Below are 8,397 nucleotides of genomic sequence, written 5' to 3'. Positions count from 1 at the left end.
CCATTTTTATGGAAAAGTCTGCCTACCCATGTGAGCGATGCAGACTCGGTCTCAACCTTTAAGTCTTTACTGAAGACTCATCTCTTCAGTGGGTCCTATGATTGAGTGTAGTCTGGCCCAGGAGTGTGAAGGTGAATGGAAAGGCTCTGGAGCAACGAACCGCCCTTGCTGTATCTGCCTTGCGAGTTCCCCTCTCTCCACTGGGATTCTCTGCCTCTAACCCTATTACAAGGGCTGAGTCACTGGCTTATTGGTGTTCTTCCATGCCGTCCCTAGGAGGGGTGCGTCACTTGAGTGGGTTGAGTCACTGACGTGGTCTTCCTGTCTGGGTTGGCGCCCCCCCTTGGGTTGTGCCGTGGGGGAGATCTTTGTGGGCTATACTCGGCCTTGTCTCAGGATGGTAAGTTGGTGTTTGAAGATATCCCTCTAGGTGTGTGGGGGCTGTGCTTTGGCAAAGTGGGTAGGGTTAGATCCTTCCTGTTTGGTCCTGTCCGGGGGTATCGTTGGATGGGGCCACAGTCTCTCTTGACCCCTCCTCTCTCAGCCTCCAGTATTTATGCTGCAGTAGTTTATGTGTTGGGGGGCTAGGGTCAGTCTGTTATATCTGGAGTATTTCTCCTGTCTTATCCGGTGTCCTGTGTGAATTTAAGTATGCTCTCTCTAATTATCTCTTTCTCTCTTTCTTTCTTTCTTTCTTTCTTTCTTTCTCTCTCTCGGAGGACCTGAGCCCTAGGACCATGCCTCAGAACTACCTGACATGATGACTCCTTCCTGTCCCCAGTCCACCTGGCTGTGCTGCTGCTCCAGTTTCAACTGTTCTGCCTGCGGCTATGGAACCCTGACCTGTTCACCGGACGTGCTACCTGTCCCAGACCTGCTGTTTTCAACTCTCTAGAGACAGCAGGAGCGATAGAGATACTCTCAATGATCGGCTATGAAAAGCCAACTGACATTTACTCTTGAGGTGCTGACTTGTTGCACCCTCGACAACTGTGATTATCATTATTTGACCATGCTGGTCATTTATGAACATTTGAACATCTTGGCCATGTTCTGTTTTAATCTCCACCCGGCACAGCCAGAAGAGGACTGGCCACCCCTCAAAGCCTGGTTCCTCTCTAGGTTTCTTCCTAGGTTTTGGCCTTTCTAGGGAGTTTTTCCTAGCCACCGTGCTTCTACACCTGCATTGCTTGCTGTTTGGGGTTTTAGGCTGGGTTTCTGTACAGCACTTTGAGATATCAGCTGATGTAAGAAGGGCTATATAAATAAATTTGATTTGATTTGGTCTGCGCATGATCTGAGGACGCAGCTAGGGATGTCGTCTCGGCCAGCAGCCTTGCGAGGGTTAACACGTTTAAATGTTTTACTCACGTTGGCTGCTGTGAAGGAGAGCCCACAGGTTTTGGTAGCGGGCAGTGTCGGTGGCACTATATTGTCGTCAATGCGAGCAAAGAAGTTGTTTAGTTTGTCTGGGAGAAAGACATCGGGATCCGCGACTAGCCTGGTTTTCTTTTTGTAGTCCGTGATTGACTGTAGACCCTGCCACATTCCTCTGGTGTCTGAGCCATTGAATTGCGACTCTACTATGTCTCTATACTGACGCTTAGCTTGTTTGATTGCCTTGTGGAGGGAATAGCTACACAGTTTGTTATCGTCATGTTTCCGGTCGCCTTGCCCTGATTAAAAGCAGTGGTTCGCGCTTTCAGTTTTGCGCAAATGCGGCCATCAGTCCACGGTTTCTGGTTGAGGAAGGTTTTAAAAGTCGCTGTTGGTACAACGTCACCGATGCATTTGCTAATAAACTCGCTCACCGAACCGTATACATCAATGTTGTTGTTCGATGCTATCCGGAACATGTCCCAGTCCATGTGATCGAAGCAATCTTGAAGCGTGGAATCAGATTGGTTGGAACAGCGTAGAACAGACCTGAGCACGGGCGTTTCCTGTATTAGTTTCTGTCTATAGGCTGGGAGCAACAAAATGGAGTCGTGGTCAGATTTGCCGAAAGGAGGGCAAGGGATGGCTTTATATGCGTCGCGGAAGTAAGAGTAACAATGATCCAGGATTTTCCCAGCCCGGGTTGCGCTTTCGATATGCTGGTAAAATTTAGGGAGCCTTGTTATCAGATTAGCCTTGTTAAAATCCCCAGCCACAATAAATGCAGCCTCAGGATATGTGGTTTCCAGTTTACATAGAGTCCAATGAAGTTCTTTCAGGGCCGTCATGATGTCTGCTTGGGGGGGATGTACACAAATATGATTATAATCGAAGAGAATTCTCTTGGTTGATAATGCGGTTGGCATTTGATGGTAAGGAATTCTCGGTCAGGTGAACAAAAGGACTTTAGTTCCTTTATGTTGTTATGATCACACCACGACTAAGGCATACACCCCCGGCCTTCTTCTTACCAGAGAGATGTTTGTTTCTGTCAGCACGATGCGTGAAGAAACCAGGTGGCTGTATCGACTCTGATAACATATCCCGAGTGAGCCATGTTTCCGTGAAACAGAGAATGTTACAATCTCTGATGTCTCTCTGGAAGGCAACCCTTGCTCAGATTTCCTCTACCTTGTTGTGAAGAGACTGGACGTTGCTAGTAGTATACTCGGGAGCGGTGGGCGACGTGCCCGTCTGCGGAGCATGACCAGAAGACCGCTCTGTCTGCCCCTTCTGCAGCGCCGTTGCTTTGGGTCGCCTGCTGGGATCCGATCCATTGTCCTGGTTGGTGGACCATTGTCCTGGGTGGTGGACCAAACAGAGGATCCGCTTTGGGAAAGTCATATTCCTGGTTGTAATGTTGGTAAGTTGACGTTGCTCTTATATCCAATAGTTCCTGTATATAATAAGACTTAAGATTTCCCGGGGTAACAGTGTAAGAAATAATACATAAAAAAAAAATACTGCATAGTTTCCTAAGAACGCGAAGCGGCCATCTCTGTCAGCCACCTCGCTTTGTTTGATCCCAACAATTATAGTAAAGCAAATATACTGTGTATGTTTGTGTGTGTGTGTGTGTGTGTGTCTACCTGCATTGTAAACTGCATGGGTCTTCAACTATTCCCCCTAGGGAAATACAACCCACTCTTTCTCTCAGTCTGTGAAATAAAACAAATAAAACTTAGAATAGTGACTCTCTGAACTACCAGATATCGACTTGGTATACAGTACAACGGCTCTGGGTGGTTCTAGAAGAGAGACCCTCTGAACTACCAGATATCTACTTGGTGTACATAGTATGGCTCTGGGTGGTTCTAGAATAGTGACCCTCTGAACTACCAGATATCTACTTGGTATACATACTATGGCTCTGGGTAGTTCTAGAATAGTTACCCTCTGAACTACCAGATATCTACTTGGTGTACATACTATGGCTCTGGGTGGTTCTAGAAGAGAGACCCTCTGAACTACCAGATATCTACTTGGTATACAGTACTACGGCTCTGGGTGGTTCTAGAAGAGAGACCCTCTGAACTACCAGATATCTACTTGGTGTACATACTATGGCTCTGGGTGGTTCTAGAATAGTGACCCTCTGAACAACCAGATATCTACTTGGTGTACATACTATGGCTCTGGGTGGTTCTAGAAGAGAGACCCTCTGAACTACCAGATATCTACTTGGTATACATACTATGGCTCTGGGTGGTTCTAGAATAGTGACCCTCTGAACTACCAGATATCTACTTGGTGTACATAGTATGGCTCTGGGTGGTTCTAGAATAGTGACCCTCTGAACTACCAGATATCTACTTGGTATACATAGTATGGCTCTGGGTGGTTCTAGAATAGTGACCCTCTGAACTACCAGATATCTACTTGGTGTACATACTATGGCTCTGGGTGGTTCTAGAATAGTGACCCTCTGAACAACCAGATATCTACTTGGTATACATACTATGGCTCTGGGCGGTTCTAGAAGAGTCCCTTAGCGTTCTAGGGTTTTTTTCTCCTCTGTGTTTATGTCTCTATAAATCTCAAAGGAGTTTATTAACAAAATGATTGTCTCACACAGGTAAGACAGAGACAGCTAGGTGAGTATTGAACACTGGTTAAATAGAGACAGGTACCGTAATTTCCGGACTATAAGCCGCAACTTTTTTCCCACGCTTTGAACCTCGCGGCTAAAACAATGACGCGGCTAATATATGGATTTTTCCCGCTTTCAAAATTTTTCTTCTTCAAAAAAACACATTCTGTGATGTGCTCAGTTTTTTGGCAGCATGTTACAAGCTGTGTTTTGTTAAAGCATATTTATTTTTGTTACAAGCCGTGTTTCGTTAAAGCTTATTTATTTTTGTTACAAGCCGTGTTTCGTTAAAGCCTATTTATTTTTGTTACAAGCCGTGTTTCGTTAAAGCCTATTTATTTTTGTTACAAGCCGTGTTTCGTTAAGCCTGTGTAAAGTTAATTTGTTTCAATGTACCAGTAGGCACCTGCGGCTTATAGACATGTGCGGCTTATTTATGTTCAAAATAATATATATTTTTTAATTCTGTTTTTATATTCAGGTGCGCTCAATAGTCCGGAAATTACGGTAGGTGAGTATTGAACACTGGTAAGATATAGACAGGGGTGGCAGCGTAGCCTAGTGGTTAGAGCGTTGGACTAGTAACTGAAAGGTTGCAAGATCGAATCCCTGAGCTGACAAGGTACAAATCTGTCGTTCTGCCCCTGAATAAGGCAGTTAACCCACTGTTCCTAGGCCATCATTGAAAATAAGGATTTGTTCTTTAACTGACTTGCCTAGTTAAATAAAGGTAAAAAAAGGTAGGTAAGTATTGAACACAGGAAGATAGACTACCTACCCGTCTCTAAGTGTCTACGAGCGATATACAACTGGTGCAGTGGAACTAAAATGCTTCATGGTGTTCAGTGTAAATCTCAGGGTCGTTGACAGATAGCTAATGGTCAGTCAGTCAGTCAGCACTGAGATCACTAGACCTTGGGCTTGCTGTTACCAACCTGGCAATTTATAATGGTCTAACAAGACAGACAGAGTCTGGGTTTCATATACCCTGAGGGAAGGGTCATTTAACTATCCCTAAGGGAAGGGTCCTTTATTTTTCACGGAGGAAGAGCTCTTTATCGATGAGGGAAGGGTCCTTTATCCCTGAGGGAAGAGTTCTGTATCCCTGAGGGAAGAGTTCTATATCTCTGACTGAAGGGTCCTTTAATTATCTCGGATAAAGGACCCTTCTCTTTGGGATAAAGGACCCTTCTTTCAGGGATGATGGACAAGGTGGAGGATACAAATGTAGTGCTCTAGTCAAAAGTGATTAACTATGTAGTGTGCACACAAGGACAGATGTTCACAGGAACAAACGGACATGGAGAGAGTTCAGTAATGACTCTGTTCACAGCAGCATCCAGTAGATACAAGGACATGGAGAGTTCAGTAATAACTCAGTTCACAGCAGCATCCAGTAGATACAGGGACATGGAGAGTTCAGTAATAACTCAGTTCACAGCAGCATCCAGTAGATACAGGGACATGGAGAGAGTTCAGTAATGACTCAGTTCACAGCAGCATCCAGTAGATACAAGGACATGGAGAGTTCAGTATTGACTCAGTTCACAGCAGCATCCAGTAGATACAGGGACATGGAGAGAGTTCAGTAATGACTCAGATCAAAGCAGCATCCAGTAGATACAGGGACACATTTGTTTACATCCCTTTTAGTGAGCATTTCTCATTTGCCAAGACAATACAAAAAACCTACAGGTGTGGCATATGAAGGCGCTAATTAAAGACCAAGAGCTTCACAAAGGCCACTCTAAAATGTGCCGTTTTGTCATGCAACACAATGTCACAGATGTCTCAAGTTTTGAGGGAGAGTGCAATTAGCATGCTAACTGTGGGAATGTTCACCAGAGCTGTTTCCAGAGAACTGAATGTTCATTTCTCTAGCCCTGCTCAGTCATGTGAAATCCATAGATTAGGAACTAATGAATGTATTTAAATTGACTTATATCCTTATTTGAACTGTAATTCAGAAAAATATTAGAAATTGTCGCATGTTCCTTTTATATTTTTGTTCAGTATATTTCATAAGATCCCTGGGTGACCCTACTGTAAAAAAAGTTGCTTTAGAAATATACACAGTATGTCGTTCGCCCCTGACCTTTTCATTTCTTCAGAAATTGGCTTTACTAACAAAACCAGAACAAAACTATGTCCTTGTAATTCCTCACTACTCAGACACAGACACTAAATAGGAACTAGGTAGAAATGGGGAGCCTGAGGAGATCAACCCAACGTCAGAATTACCATCAAATATGAGGAAGAACTCATAGTTATGTCTTCAGCTGTGACTAAATGTGGAAAAAACTGTTAGGTTTAAATCTAAATCAGTTGGTATAAACAGATAGACCAATTTATTTTTGCCCTTTTACAGGAAACCATACTTCTAAGTGAATGAAGCAGAAGTGAAGTTGATGGTAAATAGTTCAGGCTGCTGTCTGCATTCGATAAGAGATGTAAGGTGTAAACTAGGCCTAGGGAGGCACGACAGACACAAAGAGGAAATGAAGGGTGTGAAAACAACAAGTATTTTGCACGCAGTTGTCAAGCGGCCCTTACCGACTGATTCCGACTGTTGTTTTTACCCAAATGTGTTAGCCAAATCTTTATTGGGTGTTAACATTTCATTATTGCCTGAAATAAAATAAAAACGCACATGAAAGACGTATTTAAAATTTTGGACCGATGATTATTATAGCAGTTCATTTAAAGGTGAAATGTCTGTTTTGTAGTGTAGGGAATCAAATCAAATCAAATGTATTTATATAGCCCTTCGTACATTAGCTGATATCTCAAAGTGCTAAACAGAAACCCAGCCTAAAACCCCAAACAGCAAGCATTGCATGTGAAAGAAGCACGGTGGCTAGGAAAAACTCCCTAGGAAAAACTCCCCAGAAAGGCCAAAAACCTAGGAAGAAACCTAGAGAGGAACCAGGCTATGAGGGGTGGCCAGTCCTCTTCTGGCTGTGCCGGGTGGATATTATAACAGAACATGGTCAAGATGTTAAATCCCCTCGAAGGCATTTTGAAATGCGCTCCCAAATCTCTAAATCCACCCCAGCATACATGGGTGATGATAGAATCTTATATTTGACCCACTAACATCTGGTTATCAACTCAGAAAACCATCGTACTACTTACATCATGATCAGACCTTGGCCCTGTCCAGAAACAACCCCGGTGTAGGAAGAAGAACGAGCTTCCACCATATGAAGTTAGGAGACAGAACAACAGTTGCAATTTAATAAGAGTTGCATTTTATTGTAAATAATCATGGCAAAGCAGTTTACCTATAAAAACATCTACTTCAACCCCAGCCCGTAGACAGCATGCTTACATCTCTCTCTCAAGTGTGAGTCTATGCTGTGCATCACTGAGTCAACACTTGCCAATATTTTTTGGTGTGGCCATTTTGAGTAAGTCTTACTGATTAAAATAACATCAGTCCTGAAAAGAGCCAGTGTGGATGTAGGCTTTTATTCCAGCCAGGCAGTAACACACCTGATTCAACTGATTTCTAAGTGTAGCCATTATCAATCATCATATTGCTTACGACTATACTGTATGTATTGCTTACAACCTATTGCTTAAAGTGGTAGATTGGCTAAGATAAATTCAGGTTGTGTAAGACATGTTTTAGGGAATCAGAGTCAATTATCAACTCAGGTTTTTTTTTCATGAAGCAGCAGCAGCAGCAGAGTATAGTTCCTCCTATCAGAAGCAGAGAAGCGGCCCACCTATTAAATTCAGCTGAGAACGTAAGGTTATTACTCCGCAGGAAGTTCTCAGGCTCCGAGTTTTGTGTCATGTCAAGGACAACCAAGAAGATCAAGATCAGGTGGATGAGACCGGCCAGGATGAAGAATATTCCGCCAAACATAATCACTTCAGCTTTAGACGTCTTCGGATTCCTCTGGGTACAGTTGGTGAACTTTGTTCCTGAGATGGAGAATATCATCCCTAGCAACCCTATGAAAATGGAGAAGTAGGTCATCTGAACCAGACTGACCTCTCTGTACTGTGGAAAGTCCATCACTCCCGATGAAAACAAAGCACAGGGCACTACGGAGACAATCCATCCTATGACTCCCATAGTGATGCCCATGATCTCCATGCCCATTAGCATGCTGGCTCCCTGTCAGCGTCTCTCTCTCCTACACCTGCACTTCCTGGAAGAACGAGGATGTGACTCAGAAAATAGAATCCAGAACAGAGGAGATGTCACACTTCCAGAGAAGATCCTGGATTCTACAGGCCAACAGCTTCAGTCTTTGCAGGTAAAGTTCTACAACAGCAGATTGTTCAATATTATTTTCTCACAGACATTTGTTGCAGAGATCTTCTGTGTGTCTAGAGATCCCGGCCAATCAGAAGCC

The sequence above is a fragment of the Salmo trutta genome, chromosome 12, assembly GCF_901001165.1.
Source record: "Salmo trutta chromosome 12, fSalTru1.1, whole genome shotgun sequence".
Taxonomy (NCBI): Eukaryota; Metazoa; Chordata; class Actinopteri; order Salmoniformes; family Salmonidae; genus Salmo; species Salmo trutta.
Note: the sequence above shows the minus strand (reverse complement) of the source record.